Here is a 20,000-nt window from a genome sequence, read left to right on the forward strand (position 1 = left end):
AAAAATTTATAATTTCTCTATCTATTCATAATACTAATTCAGTCTAATAATACGAACTCAGCAGTGACAATCGGCGTATAAGTGAAGAATATGCAATATAGAATGAAATAAATGATCTTAAACACACACATTTGTAATAAAATTTAAAAAAAAGGAAGAGAATGGGGAGGAGAAGGTGGTAGTGGTGGTGGTTGGTGCCTGACTGAAAATAAGCAAACAGATTTTATGTATGCACCATAAATCACTTGAACAGATTTACTACAGAGGCAGTGAATACAGAATCAATCACGTGTTTCAAGAACCATATTGTAGACAAATACGAGGGCCGATCCAAAAGTAAAGACTTCTTTTTTTTTTTTTTTTCAACTCAAAACATTGACAAGCAACGAAGACAGGATTGGTATCATTAAAATGAGTGATCTTTGGTGAATTTATTTTTCTACACAGTCACCAGCATTCTCAATGCACTTTTGCCAACGATGAACGATGACTGTGCATGTTCTTTCATACCAGGGCCATTCCAAAAGTAGCGCCTCCTATTGTCTTTATTTTTAACTCAAAAACTTGAAGAGCTACGAAGAAGGGAGTGGTACCATTAAAACGAGCAATGCTTTGTGCTCCAGAATTAATTTTTCCACATAGTCGTCACCATTCTCAATACATTTTTGCCAGGAATTCAATGACGCATCTTTGCTTTTGACACACGTCCATGACAGGGGTTACTTTCTTAGAGTCCCACACCGTCAATGTCTGCAACAGAGAGATTAAATTTTCAGATCATGAACGCATAAGTGCAATCATCATAACCATGGTATGTTTGAGCAGAATAAAAGAATTGGGGCATTACTTTTGGAACGTGCCTCGTATTTGAACAGGGGGCTTGCATAAGACAGTACTAGTTTACGTGCTTTTCAATTCACTTTGATCCTTAGTAAGGAAAGTAATTGAGTCGGGCAAACTAAAGTAAACAAAACAAAACACTGAGTGTTGAGCCTGCAATCACAAGCAAGACAGAATAAAAGGAAACGTGTGTAAAAGACTTCTTTTTTTTTTTTTTTTACACAGTGATCACCACTTATCAAGGCCCGGAAGCCACTCAGGGATAAGGGTTATTGCAAGTACATTACGTTAGTGTGGAGATTTGATGAAGTGTTTACTTAAGGGGGCGGTTCATTAGGAATTTGTTAACATTGGACTTGAAGACATCCAAGTTGTAGTCCGGTGGGAAGCAGGCAGACGGAACAGAGTTCCACAGGCGTGCAGTTCTAAGAAAGAAGCTTTGTTCATGGAATCCACGTTTTGATTTAGGCACAGATAAAGAGTGGGGGAAATTTTTCACAGTGGATTCGGCTAGACGGGTGTTTTTCGTGAAAGATTGGCGAGGGGGGACCAGAGATTGGAGTTCAGACGAGCACCTGCCATGGAAATAACGATAAAACAAGGGTAGGCTCGCAACGACTCTTCTGTGGGAGAGAGGTTGCAGGGTAGAGAAAAGGGCATCCCCCACTAAGCCACGAAGTCTTTTTTGTACTCTTTCAAGGCAGGATAGGCTGTTTTTTGCAGCTCCTGCCCAGATATGGCAACAGTATTCCATCCTTGGACGTACTTGGATACTGAGAGTATATATAGGCATATATGTGTTTCTGCTTAATAGACTGGGCTAGTGTACAGGAGAGGACGAAAGAGAAATATATGTGTCATTAGAACCCTTCATAACATAAAAAGTGATTTTGATAAATAAATACTCTTAAAAAGTCATATTTAGGAAAATATACCAAACATAGTTATAGACACACTCACCATACACAAAATCGATGTTATAGTTTATACGGCTTTAGTATTTAATGTATGAATACTGTATATCGAATCATTAAAACAGACATCGTATTGAAAATATCAATACATATGACAACCCTACGTTTGACAAGGTATGCCTGTGCAAGTAATAAGCTCCGAGCAACTTAAATCATGAATACACAAGTTAAAATGATAGACCTAACTGTTCGATGATTTAATAGTTCATGTTAATAACCGTTAGGCCATGAACACTCACGCACTGTCATATAGGGAAGAAATAGAATGCTGTATTGCTGCATCCAATACTCAATTAGAATGAATACATTTCTAAGTGAGATTCAGTTCTAAAGATGCTCTTCTAGAGGTTGAAGATTCAATCTTTAGTGCAATTGATACTCAGAATACAATTGATTGCAAATTACTTAAGACTTATACTTGATCGTGGCTAACAGAACAAGAGCATACTACACCCATGAATTAAATAAAGGGTTCCATTTAAAATTCTGTGCAGCTGTGATGTAACTGGGAAAACGATAGTAGTTTCTCGTCATCCAAGAAAAACAAACTCGCAACACAAATTCGTTTGTTAGAAAAATGTAAAATCATTATTTTCTTTCTTGCCTTGTGTGCTTGGTTTGAAGTGCTAGATGGAGGGGAGAGCAGAAGGGAATGGATTTAGCAGCGGCTTTTACTGTTGTCGCTTTTTGACAGACAGGCTCTTGTGCTCCGCCTGCTTATATATATACATATATTGACCTGCCCGCTAGCAGGTGTTCCAAACCCCAACAGCTGTGAGGGTCACTTACTTCACCTATTCACCTCCTGCAACGTCAGTTTTGACAGCTTCATCCCATCACTCGGTACGTTTTAACTACAGTCCGTCATGTGTGTGTGTGAGTATATATGTGTCCACAGTCTCAACACATGACACAGATTCCCGAGTTCACCAGAGATACACTTGAAAAGTTGACGATCCCCTTTCCAGCAGAACAAACACACACATGCGCAGAGAGAGAGAGAGAGAGAGAGAGAGAGAGAGAGAGAGAGAGAGAGAGAGAGAGAGAGAAATTTAAAGAAAATTAAAAAAAAGGAAAAAGAAACAAGAAAAAATAATCCGTCAAACAAATGAGATTTGTAACCCTCGGCAAATGGTTTGCCCTTGTGATATTCGATTTCTCTTTGTTATGAATTTAATTCGCCAGCAGAAGTAACCGATACTCAAGTCGAAATTATTAAATTCATCATTATGAATTAACAGCTGGATTCTTTTCTCTCTGTCTCTCTCTCTGTCTCTCTCTCTCTCTCTCTCTCATTTTGTCCTTCTATGTGTTTTATTCTCAGATTAGAATTATTGGGTGTAAATATTGTATGACAAGAAAGAAATAAGATTAATAATCAAGAATATGGGAGTATTTCTTTCGACATTCAACATTTACACAAGCTTCATATCAAAAATATTAGTCATCGTCATTTTCTTAGACATTTTTTTTTGTGTGTGTGTGTGTGTGTGTGTGTGTGTGTGTGTGATTCTTGAATGGATTTTTGATCCAAAACAAGAAATCAATAATAAAGTTATAATACCTTGATCAAAATTCTTTGATTTTTTTCAATCATAAAATCATTTTGATAAGGAAAACTAATAATCTTTTTTCTGGATCGGAATGGATGATATATTATTTAAAGTATGAAATTATACAGGTTGGATTTTAAAAGTTAGACCCAAATAGCATTTAAGCTAGCAAATCAAACTTTGATTCTGACTAGCCAGTTTACATTTATTGCAATACAGTGTTATTGACAATAAACTATCCGCCAGTGAAACTTTGTTCCACTAGTCTGCTTTCCAGCTGACTACAATATCATCGTCTTCAAGTCTAACGTAAACAAGATCTTGTTGTGCCGTCCTCGTAAATGACCTAATTATACCAAATTACTTCTAGAAGCGATTATTACGCAACTACAACAATGACTACAATACACACATTAACCCTTATCCTCGAATGGTCTCCGGTCCTTGATATGGGTGACCCATTTGTAAAAGAAAACAACAAAAAAGCAATGTATATCACTACAATTTTGATTTGGGAGTTTGCTGATATGAAGACATTCTTATATAAACACCTAAAAAGAAAAATCATCAAAAGAGAATCACTCTTGCTCTTTTAATAAGACTTGGTGTTCCTTATTTATTTTTCTATTTTAGATACTGAATCTAATAAAAACGACATGGTTATAGAACATAAAAATACTTACAAAATAAATGTGAACATAAGGGATCCTAGGCAACACCAGATTCAATAAGGCTTGTTTATATTTAAGCAGTTTTGGGGGAGGAGTAACAGTGGTATAATTGATATCTCTACTTATATATAAAAGGCACTTTGTGTGTGTGTGTGTGTGTGTGTGTGTGTGTGTTCCCTTTGGACTCCAAAAGGGTTCGGCTGATTTTTATGAAATTTCACACAAAAATACTTTATGTGTCTGGGAGTGTTCTTAGATTGTTTTTGTATCAGAATGCCTCTAAACAGTATTAAAAAAAATTGTTAATCGATAATTGAAATACCCAATTTAAAAAGGAACAGCCCAATTTTGAACAAACTTAATGCCTTATAAAGCCTAACATCACACGTGCATTTGAGAAGTTTTATCACCACACAAACAGAAAGGCCCAGCATATAAAACCATCAGTAGGCGCTTTGATAAGACGGGGGCGCATTCGAAAAGAACGTTTCTGTTTAGAGCACAATTGAACCATGATACTTGACTTGCATTTTAAACTTTAATTCAAGATGTTATATAAAAATAATTTTATAAAATTAACCGTAGGTTCTCTACAGTGCAATATAAACTACAATGTATTGTGGACTAAGTCACTGTGGGGAGGCATACGAAGTTTCCCTCCAGCGCACTGCAGTAGGTCCCCAGCTAGAATAGGCAATTAATTGATCTAATGGAAAAATGGGCAATTTCACTGATTTTGATGATAATAAAAGTATGGTGTGTAAATCCCGGGCAACGTCGGATCTCCTTCCTAGTATATGATAAATATATATAAATATAAATTTATTGTGTATATTCAAAGAATGCCAGCAGAAGGAAGATGATAGCAATGAAGCTTTGCTCAAAGAGTATTGTTAATGGGGAAAGATAAGACTGACAATTGGTTTGCAAATGACACTGAAAATTCCTATTATCTGCCAACAGCCACAAAAGCTGTTCCGCTATATATATATATATGATCTATTTGTTTCCAAGCGTTGCTCAACTGTCACTGCAAAGGTATTCTTGACATTGTTCTGACATGTAACTTGAGGAAAACTGATTTGTTATTTGAGCCACCTGCAACTATAAAAGTCTGATTTGCACAAATAAACGGCTGTAAAAGGATATCGCTGTACTTGTAGAAATTCCAGAGTTATGATGTCACAATAAGCAGATAAACACGATGGTATTAAATGATAGATGACTGTTAGAAATGTAATATGGTTTGGTCTATGTCTAAAACCACTTAGCTTTTGTTATTCATATATGTTTGTTTATTAAAGTTTACTTATTTGTCCCTCGCCAATTGAGGCTGAGCTATTTTTGAAATGGATTTTCCTCCCATTGACTGCGATACATTACTGGTCCTGTGCAGTTCTAGGAGGTCCACCCTCCCAGGTATTGCCTACTTTCTTTGAGAAGGGGCTAGTTTTAATGTTGGGATAATTAATCGGAATCGGAATCTGGAATCAGAAAAATTGGAACTTTTAGGGGTATCAGAATTAATATCGGAATCAGAAAAGTTTATGCCTATTTTCTGATGCCAAAAACGATTCTTTTAATTTTCTTTTTATCTGATTTTGTTTAAAGCAAAATATTCCACTGCTGGTAATAATGTAAAAATAATAAATATTTATTGATTTTTAGTCGCGTGCAAGCGACTCTATAAGTCAGTTGGTTGTTCGGTCGGTCTGTCGGTCTGTCCATAACACTTTTGTGCTTGGCCTTTTTGGTTAAGATCAAAGGTCTGTTATTAATAGATGCTGTTCTTAGCTTTTTAAGATTTTCTTGGCCTTTTGGTTAAGATTAAAGTGTAATATCTGTTCCGACAGATACTGCAAGCAAAGACCATATGTGGGGGCGACCCCACATATAAGACCTTGGTCAATGTAGGGGCAACCCTTCATACCAATTGTCACTATCCAACTCCCCTACTCCCCGGGGAGTTGGTCCCCATTTTCCCTTCACTCCTCACATTAAAAATCGGTCTTGCACCTAATTTGCTCGGTGGGGGAGCAAATAAATACCCTTTTCTTGGTCTTTTGGCCAAGATCAAAGTGTAGTATCTGTTTTTACTACATGCTGTACTCATGTTTGTAACTTTGTGATATAAAGTGGGGAATCACTTTTCTGTATTAATTTAATGTAAAATGATCACCCACTTTACAACCAGTCAGTCTCAAAGCCATTCAAGTCATTCTCCAGATCATTCAAGTTGTTTTTGAAGGATTCCAGTTATTTTTTAAGCATTCAAGTTATTCTTAAGGTCATTCAATTCATCGATAAGTTCATTAAAGTCATTCTAAATCATTTACTTTTTATTTATTTAAGTCATTTCAGCCCATTTTTCGGTCATTTTAGTTTATTTTTAAGAATTTTATGTCAATCCTACATTCACGCATTCATTCGTTACACAAGAGCATGCGACTAATGGCTATCGGCCTTGTTAAACTACCAGTAAAACTAATATCCAGAAGTCATTCCCCAACAAGTGTCTTTTTACGTTTGAAAAAAATATCTGGATATTCAACGTATGTTTTTATGGTAATCGGGAATAAATAACAACTTTATTGTTAAATATTTAAAGATTTATAAAGAATTGGAATCAGAATCGGTAATTGCATCGGAATTCGGAAGAGTTTTGGAGTCGTCCTATCACTAGTTAGTTTATTGCTATTCACCTAAGGCACCCCTACCAGGAAATGCCGATAAGGCTGCCCAGGCATTTTGCAGGCCAGAGTGCTCTTGCTCTAGGGTGCTGGCTCTTCAATCGCACTTTTTGCCCCTTGTGTCACATCTTCCTACCGTGGAAGAGAGATAAATAGCTTTTCAAAATTTAGCTAAGATTTTTTATTAGTTGTGTAGCAGCAGCAGCAGCTTGCAGATGTTGATTCAAGGATTTGATTGTTGATTGGATAATATCTCAATTGGCGTTTACTTTCAGTTAATCAGAAGCACAGAAATATTCCTTTCCACATCTTACAATATTATACATGTAATATAACCAACTAACTCTCTCTCTCTCTCTCTCTCTCTCTCTCTCTCTCTCTCTGCCCTGACGCATGTAAGCATGTTACTTTAAGCAGCTCTAGCCTCAGGCTACCGGCAATACAAAAAAAAAAAAAAAACTATCACAAGCTACTGAACACACAGTGACAGCTTATGCACACTATTATTTATTTTGTAAATCAAAACATTTAGAAGGTGCATATATATATATATATATATATATATATATATATATATATATATATATATATATATATATATATATATATACGTTTTATTCTTTATTACCGTATCTTTCTGTTAAGTTACATCATTGTTTCGGCTACTCGGCTGCTTTTTTTTTGGCCGTCTGTAGCGTCCTCAGACTTTTACAGAAAGTTACAGAAGGTTTCTGTAAAAGTCTAAGGACGCTACAGACGGCCAAAAAAACGGCCGAGTAGCCGAAACAATAATGTACCTTAACAGAAAGATACGGTAATAAAAAATAAAACGCATATTTGCTCTACAACAGTATTGAGCACTTTCTTCAGTTTTTATTAATTACCATCTCCACTATATATATATATATATATATATATATATATATATATATATATATATATATATATAATTCTTTCTTTGTTTTAATAAGACCATTATTGTATTTTTTTAATTATATATTCTCAGTAAACAGGAGAGTAATATGGGCATATTGTTTTTCTTGTAAACTATTGCTATATAATGATACCCTACGTTAGCAGACTAGCAGCTTCAGCTAGTATATAGATTTAAAAACGGGCTCTATTTTAGTTAGAAAAGTTATTGAATTTAAAACCTGTCCGAACACAGCTGCTGATTGTTTTGACAGGGGTCACGCTACAGGTAGATCGAATGAGTACAAAGTACTCATTTGACACATGACGTGATTTATCGCTGGACTGTGACGTCACAGGACCATTTTATGAGAACGAGGATTGGCGAGTTTGATCAGATCACGTTTTGAGGTGAGATTTGAAAATGGGTTTTCGGTTAGTTTTTTGCTCTTGGGAGCGAGAGGATTTTATGATGTAGAGGGAATTTCAACCCGCCCCCTCAACAAGATTAAGAGCTAGCATCTTTGAACCGCTGTATTAGGTCTAATAAACTAAATTGCACAAAAAAAAAAAAAAATAAAATAAAATAAATAAAAAAAATAATGGAGACAATGTTTCCATCATTGCGTGTAATGAGAAATATCTCCTTACAGGTAGAAGAACAGTAGTGCAACTGCAAGTCAATTCTAGGGACACCCGGCCACTGAAGTACATCACATAAGTGCATATATGTAATGAACACTGCATGCATATAAACAATGAATATTTTTGTTGATATAAAAATATATACAGTTGTTTGAATTAATATATAAATAAGAGAAGAATCCAAGTTGTCCTCGAGGGTCGTACATCAAAACAACATGATATAAATGCGGGTGTGCCTCAGGGGTCGGTCCTTGGACCTTTATTAGTCCTGATATTCATAAATGACCTCCCTGATAAAATTATTTCTGAGATGGATATATTTTCTGATGACAGAATGATGATGTTCTATAACAGGCATGTGTGAAAAACGAATGAGCACATATCTGAGGCAATGGCGGAAACACTAGAGGAAGACCTCCAGTCTGTAGTTGAATGGGGACAAAAATGGATGGTGACATTCAATGCTGCCAAGACTAAGCTTCTTTCCTTTAATAATTACAAGAAACCTTCTTAACAACTAATAGCTATGGCTAATAATACATTACCTGAAAGTACTTCATTCAAACATCTTGGCTTAACATTCACAGGGAACATGAGTTGGAACAGATACATTGAGGGCATTGCCACGGCTGCTGCGAGGAAGGTGGGCTCTCTCTACCATGCTAGAAGGTTACTTATGCCTGAAAGTATCCTGTACCTTTACAAGGTCACCATTTGCCCATGTATTGAGTATTGTTGTCACATTTGGGCTGGTGCATCTGCTACTAGTCTCTCACTCCTGGACAGGGTTAAAAAAAAGAGTCGCCAACCTAATAGGCCCCAAACTGTCAGTTAGATTTCAGCCTCTCTCTCATTAACAAAATGTTGCATCCCTCTGCCTGTTTTATAAGTATTTTAATGGTAGATGCTCTAACAAACTACAATCCCTTGTACCCTTTCGATGTAAATACCCCTGATAAACCCAACAAGCAACAAAATCCCACCCCTACACAGTAGAGATCTCCAGATGCCAGCAAGCCTTCTACTCTAATAGTTTATTTCCCAGAACTGCTAGACTTTGAAATTCCCTTCCGAGTTCCTGCTCCCCCACTATACTGACATGCAGAAGTTCAAGTGTAATGTAAACAAATATCAACTCCCTGCATAATATCCTTGAAATTATGTCCCAAATAGTAGCCTTCTACATCAAAGTGGCATTGCGCATTGTTTGGGGTAAAATATGCAATCAAATATATATATATATATATATATATATATATATATATATATAAAAAAATTTTTTTAACTAGACGGGTGTTTATCATGAAGAATTGGCGAAGGGGGACCAGAGATTGAAGGTTGGACGAGCACCTGCCATGGAAATAACGATAAAACAAAGACAGGCTTGCAACGTCTCTTCTATGGGAGAGAGGTTGAGGGAAGAGAAAAGGGCATTCCTCACTAAACCACAAAGTCTATTTTGTACTTTGACAAGGGAGGATAGGCTGTTTTTGAAGCTCCAGCCCAGATGTGGCAGCAGTACTCCATCTTTGGACGTACTTGGCTTTTATAGAGATAGGGAATTGCATCAGTAGTGAAATATCTTCTGGAGCGGTAGAAGGATCCTACCATTTTCCCAGCGGTCCGGGCAACAGACTTTATATACGTGTTCCATTTCAGATCAGGAGTAAAGGTCAAACCCAGGAGCTTGTCAAAACATGAAGCCTCCCCAAGACGAGAGCCATCCATTTCAATTGATGCTAGTTGAGGAACAGAGCGTTGATGATGTAAAGTTAGGAGCTTGGTTTTAGATGCATTAAAAGTAACCAGCCATCTCTTCCCCCACTGAACGACGTGTTCAAGATCTGAGGAGAGAGAATCAGAGAGATCGTTGCCATTTACGGCCTTTGATTTGTTGCCATAGATAGTCGTGTCATCAGCATAGATGTCAACGAATGAACTAAGTATGTGTTTTAGGAGATCATTGATGTAGATCAGGAAGAGAGTTGGGCCCAGGATGGACCCTTGAGGGACCCTTGAGGGACTCCAGCATTAATACTGTGGGCCTCAGATTTCTGCCCATCAACCACTACTCTTATGAACCTATCAGAGAGAAATGATTTAATTATTGAGAAAACATTTCCAGTTATACCATAGCTGGAAATCTTGTGAAGTAGGCCCTTATGCCAAACCTTATCGAAGGCCTTTGATATGTCAAGAGCAATTGCCCTAGAAAGGAAGCCTTTGTCAAGAGATTTACTAATCCTATCAGCTGTAGATCTAGCAGAACGGAAACCATATTGCATGTCACTAAGGAGGTTATTTCTGCTGAGGTGGTTGACTACTTCTTTATTTAATATGGATTCCAGTAACTTACTCATGACACACAAGAGACTTATTGGTCTATACTGAGAGGGGGATGATTTATCACCTGAGTTCTTAAATACAGGGCATACTGAGGAGGTTTTTCAGGGTGTTGGAAAGCACTTCTCCTTAAGGCAATGCTTAAACAGTTTTGTAAGTATGGGGGCAATTTCTGGTCGAAGCTTTTTCAACACTATAATTGGAATGCCGTCTGGGCCAGTTGCTTTACTGGAATCAAGGTTCTTGATTAGTTTGGCGACCTCGTGCACAGATATTTGTATGTTGGATAGGGTGTTGTCTGTTGTAGTAGGAAATACGGGGAGTTGATGCCCTTCGTCGCAGAGGGTAGAGTTAGCTGCAAAGTTCTTGGCGAATAGTTTGGCCTTGTCTGATGCTGATGGGATGATCTCAGGTCCATTGATGATGGTTGGGATAGAATGCACGCTTCTGTTCAGGATCCTGTTTGCTATTTGCCAAAAACTGGTGGGAACCAAGCCGCTGCTCAGCTACTTTTCATATATATATATATATATATATATAACAGGATTAAAACCTGTAGAACCCCAATGATGTGTAAGTACTTTTGTGATAAAGAGAAAAAGAATTGCCGTGATCGTTTAGTGATTGGGACCGCAACTATTCTATTATACTATCGTTTAGGTGTGACCTCTACCCCAAACTTTTGATCTCCTAAATTATGAATGGATTATTATGAATTTTGGACGATATGCATTCTTAGAAAACACTAGTAACATGGGCAGATAATGTTAACATTTACAAGAAAGATTAAGGGATACATATATATAAAGTCTTTTTATTGATTTATTTTATAAACTGATTATGAATTTTCAACCTGATGAATAACCTGGTCACATTATTGTTTTTGTAAACTTTACCTCTTAAATGCAAACCCACCCTCAAAAAACGTTTAAAATAAGTTACATACAAAATATTTAATATAGAAAATAACTTTTTTTGCATCAAATTTTGTGTTATCCTATATATAATAATTTACTTGCGGAAATTCCCCTCTGGACCAAAATATCGCAGGTTTACAACAACATAAGCCACACCCAAATTTATTATGTCTACAGTATCAGCTACTATCTTATGTAACTATAGAACAACATTTTAGATACATTTATTCGTTATAATAAAATTCTAGATTAAATCCTAGGAGTGACATCATCACCATTGCAGTAACCTACAGAGGAAGTAGTTCCCACTTTTCCCCCAATTACAAAATTCTCCCACATCCCCATTCTACACCACATAAATTTACTCACAGAGTACTCATATTGAGACCCTACCCTTCGTAACTGATCCGTAAACTCATAGACATAGCATTCACTTTCCGACATGTTCATAACATTAGAAGGTGGGGGGAGGGGAACAACAACAACAACAACAACAACAACAACAACAACAACCGTACTTTAATTTTTTTCAAAGAGGGGCACGTTTCCACCGAGCAACACCGGTTAATGGGTATTGCTAGTATTAAATAACTAGAAGGCCACCAAGCATTGCCCAGTCGTAAGATACGCTTTAATATGATGTTTTAATGCATGCAGATTTTGTATTTATTTTATGGGGCCAGTTCTATTATTGATTAGTATATCCTACCCAATATATAGTAGTGCTCCCCCCCCGTTGACCAGTCCTAAATACGCTTAAGTATGATATTTTAACTTATGCAAATTTTGCATTTATTATTATAGAGCCAATACTCCATTGATTATTATATTGTACCCAATATATAGTAGTCATTTCAAAGGTTAAAAAATATATATATGACCTGGGTGCCATCAGCTCGAATCGAAACCAAAACATATAGTATTCCAGCCTTAGTCGTTAAGTTTGAAAAGTTTGCTAAAAAATAACGTCATGACGTTAAAATTTGAGATGGTGACAAACAAATTCAGAGTTTTAGTATAATAATCGATGAATACATTTGTAAAATGGTTGTTGTACGTGTGTGCATGTGTGCGCGTCACATATGCATGTGCTTGGTAAAATCCATAAACTTGTCATTATGAATTATAGAACATGTATCCCATACTACACAGCGTATAGTGTGGGCATATCATTTTTTTAGGGAGGGAGGGGGGCACAAGAACCTAAAGTAAGAAAAAGCATTAAAATTTAAAAAAATACTTCCATATTTATTGCTTATCCCCGTCTTGAGACAGATAATTTTCTAGTATAATATAATAAATGAATGAAATTATATTAGTTACTATATTTATGAGAGCAGACTGCTACATATTCCTATTTATATATAAAGGGCGCTCTGTGTGTGTGTGTGTGCGTGTTCCTTCCCTATAGGTTTTTTTTTTTAATTTCAGGCAAATGTAATTTATGTGTCTGGGAGTTTCTTAGATTTTGCATCAGAATGTCCCTAATAAGCATCGAAAATCGATAACAAAAAAAATCTGATCAAAGAAGGAACAATCTAATTTTGATCAAAGTTAACACCCTTATACAGACTAACATCACAAGCGAGTTTGGGAAATTTTATCAACCCACAAACAGAATGAGCATATAAAACCAACAGTAGGTTGTTCGAAATGAATTTTTCTGTTTAGACCACAATTGAACCATGATACTTGACTTTAGCATTTTAAACTTAAATTCAAGTCATTGTATATATAAAAACAATTTTATAAAATCAATATTAGGTTCTCTACAGTGCAAAGTAGACTACAATTTATTGTGGATTAAGTCACTGCGGCGAGGCATTTGAAGCTTTCTTTTAATGTACCATGGTGGGTTCCTGATTAGAGCAAGCAATCAATCAATTTGATTGAAAAATTGTCGCTTTCACCAATTTTGATGAGAAGAGTATTGGAAGTGTGGAAAATTTGTTGGTTCTCATTCTATCCCGGGAAACATCAGGTCTCCCTGCTAGTTTATGATAAAAAATATGTACATCTAACTTTTGTACAAAACTTATTAAAAAAATCGATATAATACACGGAGCATTCGTCTAATGAGCACAAGGTAAGGATACGGCAGTCACTATATATCATTGTCCATTCTTCAAACCTATCTCTCTCTCTCTCTTACTCTCTCTCACACGCGCACACACACACAGACACACACACACACACACACACACACACACACAGACACACACACACACACACACACACACACACACACACAATAGGGAGAAACATTTTGTCATTATCTAAAGCTGCAATAGTACAGTACAAGTCTAAATGTCTACTGTCTTCCTAATGAAATCAACGTTATTAGGAGTCAAAAATATTTAAAAAAACAAAATCTTTAGCAATACGGCATGAAGAAGAAAACTATATTTAAAAATCTTTTTTGTTAAAAATGGATTGTTTCAAACAGCTTGCAGTATCTTTCTACGTCCTTTTTAAATTTGATGTTGAAAAAAAAATACTTTACAGTTTGAAATTATTTTATTAAAAGTTGTCATTTTTCTATTTAATTTCGCAAGTCATTTTTTTTTTCTTTTTTTAGGGAATTCTTAAGCTAAGGATTGATCATTTGTATTAATTGGATACTTTAGACTACTTGTTATTCTTACAACATTTCGGCCGATGTAACCTCCAGTCTTCTTCAGGTGCAACTTATCGAATTCAAGAATCTGTATGGAATTTCAAACAGAACTCTTTTATTTGATCCACAAAGAAATGCATCTAAAACCAAACTTCTATCTTTTCATCATCAACGATCTGACCCACATCTGGCCCCTATTGAAATGAACGGCTTTCATCTTGATGGCACCCATGTTTAAACAAACTTCTTCATCTGACCTTCACTCCTGATCTGAAATGGAGCACATACATCAAATCTGTAGCCAAGGTCGCTGGAAAAATGGTTGGAGCATTCTACCGTTCCAGTAGATAACTCACTGGTAATGTAATTCTCTAGCTGTATAAGAGCGAAGTACGTCCTAGGATTGATTACTGTTGCCACATCTGAGCAGGAGCTGCTTCACGCATCCAATCTTGCCATAGCAGAGTTCAAAACAGACTTCGTAATCTAGTAGACAATACCCTTTTCTCTTCTTTGCAGCCACTTTCCCACAGAAGAGACATTGTGAGCCTGCCCCTGTTCTATCGCTATTTTCATGGCAAGTGTTCGACTAAGCTCCAATCAATCGTCCTACCTTGCCAATCCTTCACAAAAAACACTCGTTTTGCCAAAATCACTATCAATAAATTCCCTCACTCTCTATCGTTGCCTAAACCTAAACATGGATTCCATGAACAAAGCTTCTTCCCTAGAACTGCCCACCTGTGGAACTCTGTTCTGCTGGTCTGCTTTCCAGCTCACTACAATATCATTATCTTCAAGTCCAACATAAACAAGTTCTTGTTCAGCTGTCTTCATAAATAATCTAATTATACCGAATTTCTTCTACAAACGACTACTACGCAACTGTCCCAATGACTACAATAGACACATTAACTCTTATCCTCGAGAGGCCTCTGTAAAAAAAAAAAAAAAAAAATATAGAAAGAAATATATTTTTTGTAAGAGTAATTGAAGAAGTTTGCTTGGTTTTAGGTATGAATAATTAAGTTACTCAACCGAGTTCAAGATTCAACCTAAACCATCTCGATCACTTTTTAGAAAATAACTCTGAAAAAGTATATGCATCCCAAATCTTCTTAGCTATGGATTTAACAGTATTACTAAACTCATACTAATAAAGTTTTACTGAGGACGGCACAATCACGTTGACACACCAGTTCTTGTTAGATTACCAAAGTTAAGCAAAGTTAAGTCTGATCAGCACCAGATGGGAGACCAATTTGGGAATGGCACGCGCAGTATGTAGCATGACGTCAACACCTCCCTGGAAGAGTTGAAAAAAAACCTAACATCATAATCTTCTCTAACGGGGATATACATGTGACTAGGGACCGCTTCTGAATTTCATACTCCCATAGTAAGCTTCATGGGAGCTGACTTGCATAGGTCATGACCTGCATAGGTCATGATCTAGGAAATGACCTGCCTAGGGTTAGTGCCGCTTTGGATGGATGGATAATAAAGCTGGAAAGAGATTGGGTCTGCAAAGTACAGCTGCTAAAGATGTTGCATTTGCTATACAACAACAACAACAACAACAATCTGCCAATGAGGGGGAGAGGGAGAGTTGATCATTTCCAAAGTGGTCTGATTAAAGCATTCTTATTGTTTTAAGCTTGTTTTGCAAAACTAAACCGCTATTTGAATAGATCTCACTCACTATAATCTAATTAAATTTTAATAACTTTCAACACACACGGAAATATGAACCTAAAGTCATCAGCTATGTAACGTTCTCGTATCCATCGAGATTTTTAGATTAGACCATTCCTGTAATGATCTGGTCCCTGTTGATTGAGGTGCAATACTGTTCCTGTGCAGTTCTAGGAGGTCCAGCCTTCCAGGGTTTGCCTTCTCTATTTGAAAAGGGTCAGTTTATTGTTAACTGCCTGAGGCGCTCCTACTGAGGAATACCGACGGAGTTGCACAGGCATTTTTTGCATGTCACAGTGCACCCTCCTCCGGGGTGCTAACTTCTCAATCCCACTTTCTAACCCTGGTGTCTAAGTTTTTGCAGTGAGAGGGAAATACGTAAAAACCTCCACGTCTGCCTCTATCGAGAAGGCCAACAGATAGCTAGCCAAATGAAAGATGGTTGAAGAACAACAGATAAGACTCGCTTGGACATAATTATAATCTATAGAAAAGAGCCCTGCAGGAGCATTACCAGTAAGCGCTAGCAGGAGGAGATAAATGAAGAATAATAATCTATTTCATACAATTCAACGTGATGGTCAGCAAATTGCACAAATGAAAAGAAAGCTATTTCATATTCTCACTTTACCACATGGGATCATCTTTCAATATGTCACCAACAAGATAAGTAAACTTACGTTATCTGCTGACGTATATTCATTTAACTGCTTTACAAAATTCTAATGAAATAAAAGAAAGAAATGCTAACCACGCGCATTTCCCCCACTCTTTATCCGTGCCTAAACCTAAACGTAGGTTCCATGAACAAAGCTTCTTTCTAAGAACTGCACAACTGTGGAATTCTCTTCTGTTTGCCTGCTTTCCAGCTGACTACAATATGGCCGTCTTCAAGTCCAATGTAAACAAGTTCTTGATGAGACGTTCCCCTTAAGTAATCCAATTTACCAAATTTTCACTTCCAACGATAACTATGATATTGTCCCTTTGACTACTGTACACTTTTTAACCCTTATCCTTGAATGGCCTCTGAGCCTTCGTAACTGGCGATTCTTTTGTAATATATATATATATAGTCAACCTTGTAATAATTCTAACTTGCATCGGTTCTTTACCGGAAATAGAAGTCAGCGTAACAACGCTATGTAATACATGAAACGTTCGAAGGAAGGACATAAAATGCTGAACTGAAAAACAGTCCCTGACATTGTGATTTATTATTTGTATTGAAATATAGTGACAGCATAACTTTTTGAATAATTACGAGTACTTTTTAAATTATCTAATTTGCGCCAGTTATATACATATGTGTGTGTGTGTGTGTGTGTGTGTGTGTGTGTGTGTGTGTGTCTATATAAGTGAGATAAGTCACAGATTAAAGATCAAGTGAATTATCCTGCCAGATATTACATTGAGGTAATACTTTCAGGATGATCCTAGCCAAAAAGGTAAAGCTTAATATTTAAAAAAAAAATAGAGCTATATATAAGTTTAATGGTCAAAGTTAAATTCTGTAAATCATAATCTATCTATAAAAGTGAATGTGTCTGTCTGTGTGTCTTTCTGCCTGTGTGTCTATGTACATTTCCATACGCAATAACTCTGTCAATTTTTAGACTACAAACTTGAAATTTGATATACAGGTTACTGAGATTTGGGAAAATCGATGTGATCGGTTTTCGGCCAGAAATTTGGCGATTAAGAGGTCAAAGTTCAACGATTTGACCTTTGAGAACTCTACCAAACTCCTCCGACAATTTTGGGTCTAGGCACTTGAAATTTTAGATATAGGTTTCTTGGATATGGATCTAACTTAATAAGTTAATTTGAGCCCAAAACAATAAATTTTAAGGGGTCATAATAGGGACCAAAGTTAAAAAAATTACCTTTTTTTTTTGCTCAACATACACCTCTAAATACTCGGGCAACGCCGGGCACCCATGCTAGTATATCTATAAAAGTGAAAGTGTCTGTGTGTCTGTCTGTGTGTCAGTGTGTGTGTGTACATTTCCCTTCGCAATAACTTTGTCAATTTTAAGTCTACAGACCCGAAATTTGATATACAGGGTACTGAGATTTGGGAAAATCTTTGTGATCGGTTTTCGGCCAGAAATTTGGCTGTTAAGGGGTCAAAGTTTAACGATTTGACCTTTGAAAACTCTACCAAACTCCTCCGAAAATTTTGGGTCTAAACACTTGACATAATATGGGTCAAAGTTTAAAAAAATCTGACCTCTGCGGTCTCTACCAAATTGCTCAGACAATTTCTGGTCTAAGTATTTGAAATTTTACATAAAGGGTATTCAGAGATAGATCAAGCTTTTTAATCGGTTTGGATCGAAAAATTTTAGTTACCAATATAGAAATGTATGTATGTATGTATGTATGTATGTATGTTTGCATGTCTACCTAAAACTTTCGACAAAAGCGATGGATTTTACCAAGATCAGTATCGTTTTGAAGGTCGACCTTTCAGACGACAAATATCGAAAAATTGGCTAAAAACATTAATATCTTCACCTTCAACTGGGCACTTTTCAACAGAGGGTCGCTTTTTTCGCCGATATTTTTGAAAGTCATCCTTTCCTTTCGATTGTCTAGTCATATTTAAACCTACTCCACTACCGGTTTGACGGTGGTCGTAACAGCAAAGGCGTCACGTTTTTTCCCCGTTCTTTTCCTCCTTCACGGTATGGGTTTGAGTCTGCCTCTCTACTATGACTTTTTTTTGTTTTGTTTTTTTTGGCTCGACATACACACCCAAACACCAGAGCAACGCCGGGCTGAAATGCTAATTTATCTATATATATATATATATATATATATATATATATATATATATATATATATATATATAAAAGTGAATGTGTCTGTGCATCTGTCTGTGTGTGTATCTGTCTGTCTGTGTGTCTGTGTGTGTACATTTCCCTATGCAATAATTCTGTCAACTTTAAGTCTATAGACTCGAAATTTGATATACAGGGGACTGAGATTTGGGAAAATCGATCTGCTCGGTTTTCGGCGAGAAATTTGGCTGATAAGGGGTCAAAGTTCAACGATTTGACTTTTGAGAACTCTACCAAACTCCTCCGACAATTTTGTGTCTAAACACTTGAAATTTTAGATATAGGTTCCTTGGACATGGATCTAACTTAATAACTTCATTTAAGCCCAAAACAATAAATGTTAAGGGGTCATAATGGGGGTCAAAGTTTAAAAAAATCTGACCTCTGCGGTCTGTACCAAATTACTCAGACAATTTCTAGTCTAAACATTTGAAATTTTATATAAAGCGTATTCAGAGATAGGTCAAGCTTTTTAATCGGTTTGGATCGAAAATTTTTAGGTACCAATATATAAATGTATGTATGTTTGCATGTCTGTGTAAAACTTTCGACAGAGGCAATGGATTTTACCAAGATCAGCATCGTTTTTCAATTGGGCACTTTTCTACGGGGGGAAGAGTCGTTTTTTTCGCCGATATTTTTTAAAGTTATCCTCTCCTTTCGATTGTCTAGCCTTAATTCAAACCTACGTCACTTCCAGTTTGGTGGTGGTCGAAACAGCAAAGACGTCAGGTTTTTTGTGCGTTCTTTTCCTCCTTCATGATACGGGTTCAGCCTGACTTCCTACTACCACTTTTTTTCTTTTTTTTTGCTCAACACACACCTCCAAACACCCGGGAAAAGCCAGGCTGAAATGCTAGTATAAATATATATTTAAGCTAAGAATTTATTGTTCGAAGCAAGGAATATATAGAGAGAAATTATGTTTATTTCCTTAATCCATAGATTTTCAATAATGGCTCATATCATTCGAGGAAATGAAATGCAATTAGCAAAATGTTCAGCTATGAATAAACAAATATTTTGCTTTTCAGCACATATATTGAAAATGTTATTTGAATAGTGCACAGACGTAACCTCCCCCCTTCCCTCCTCATCCTCTCTACACTATCTTCCTATCCCTCCTCTCCCTCCTCTCCCTTTTCTCCTCAGACTAGCTTTCTTCCCATGTTCTCATCAAGTAAAACGACCCGCAAAAAATCAGAAATTTGGCCCATATTAGAAGCGCATATCGGATTGAATAAGGATGTTTCTGAATATTTACCAATCCAAGGCCTGTTAATTTCAAGGTTTCTCG

The 20,000-nt window shown here is 36.5% G+C and overlaps 1 protein-coding gene and 1 pseudogene across 4 annotated transcripts in view; one reads left to right on the top strand and one right to left on the bottom strand.

Moving 5' to 3' along the window:
- The window catches only part of LOC145277521 (calcium/calmodulin-dependent protein kinase kinase 1-like), a 659,720-nt gene that overhangs the window by 533,118 nt on the left and 106,602 nt on the right, over positions 1-20,000 (bottom strand). The window lies entirely within an intron of this gene.
- On the top strand, positions 6,085-6,222 carry LOC145284868 (U2 spliceosomal RNA; annotated as a pseudogene).

The sequence above is a fragment of the Euprymna scolopes genome, chromosome 1 (assembly GCF_053919585.1).
Source record: "Euprymna scolopes isolate OS-2025 chromosome 1, ASM5391958v1, whole genome shotgun sequence".
NCBI lineage: Eukaryota > Metazoa > Mollusca > Cephalopoda > Sepiida > Sepiolidae > Euprymna > Euprymna scolopes.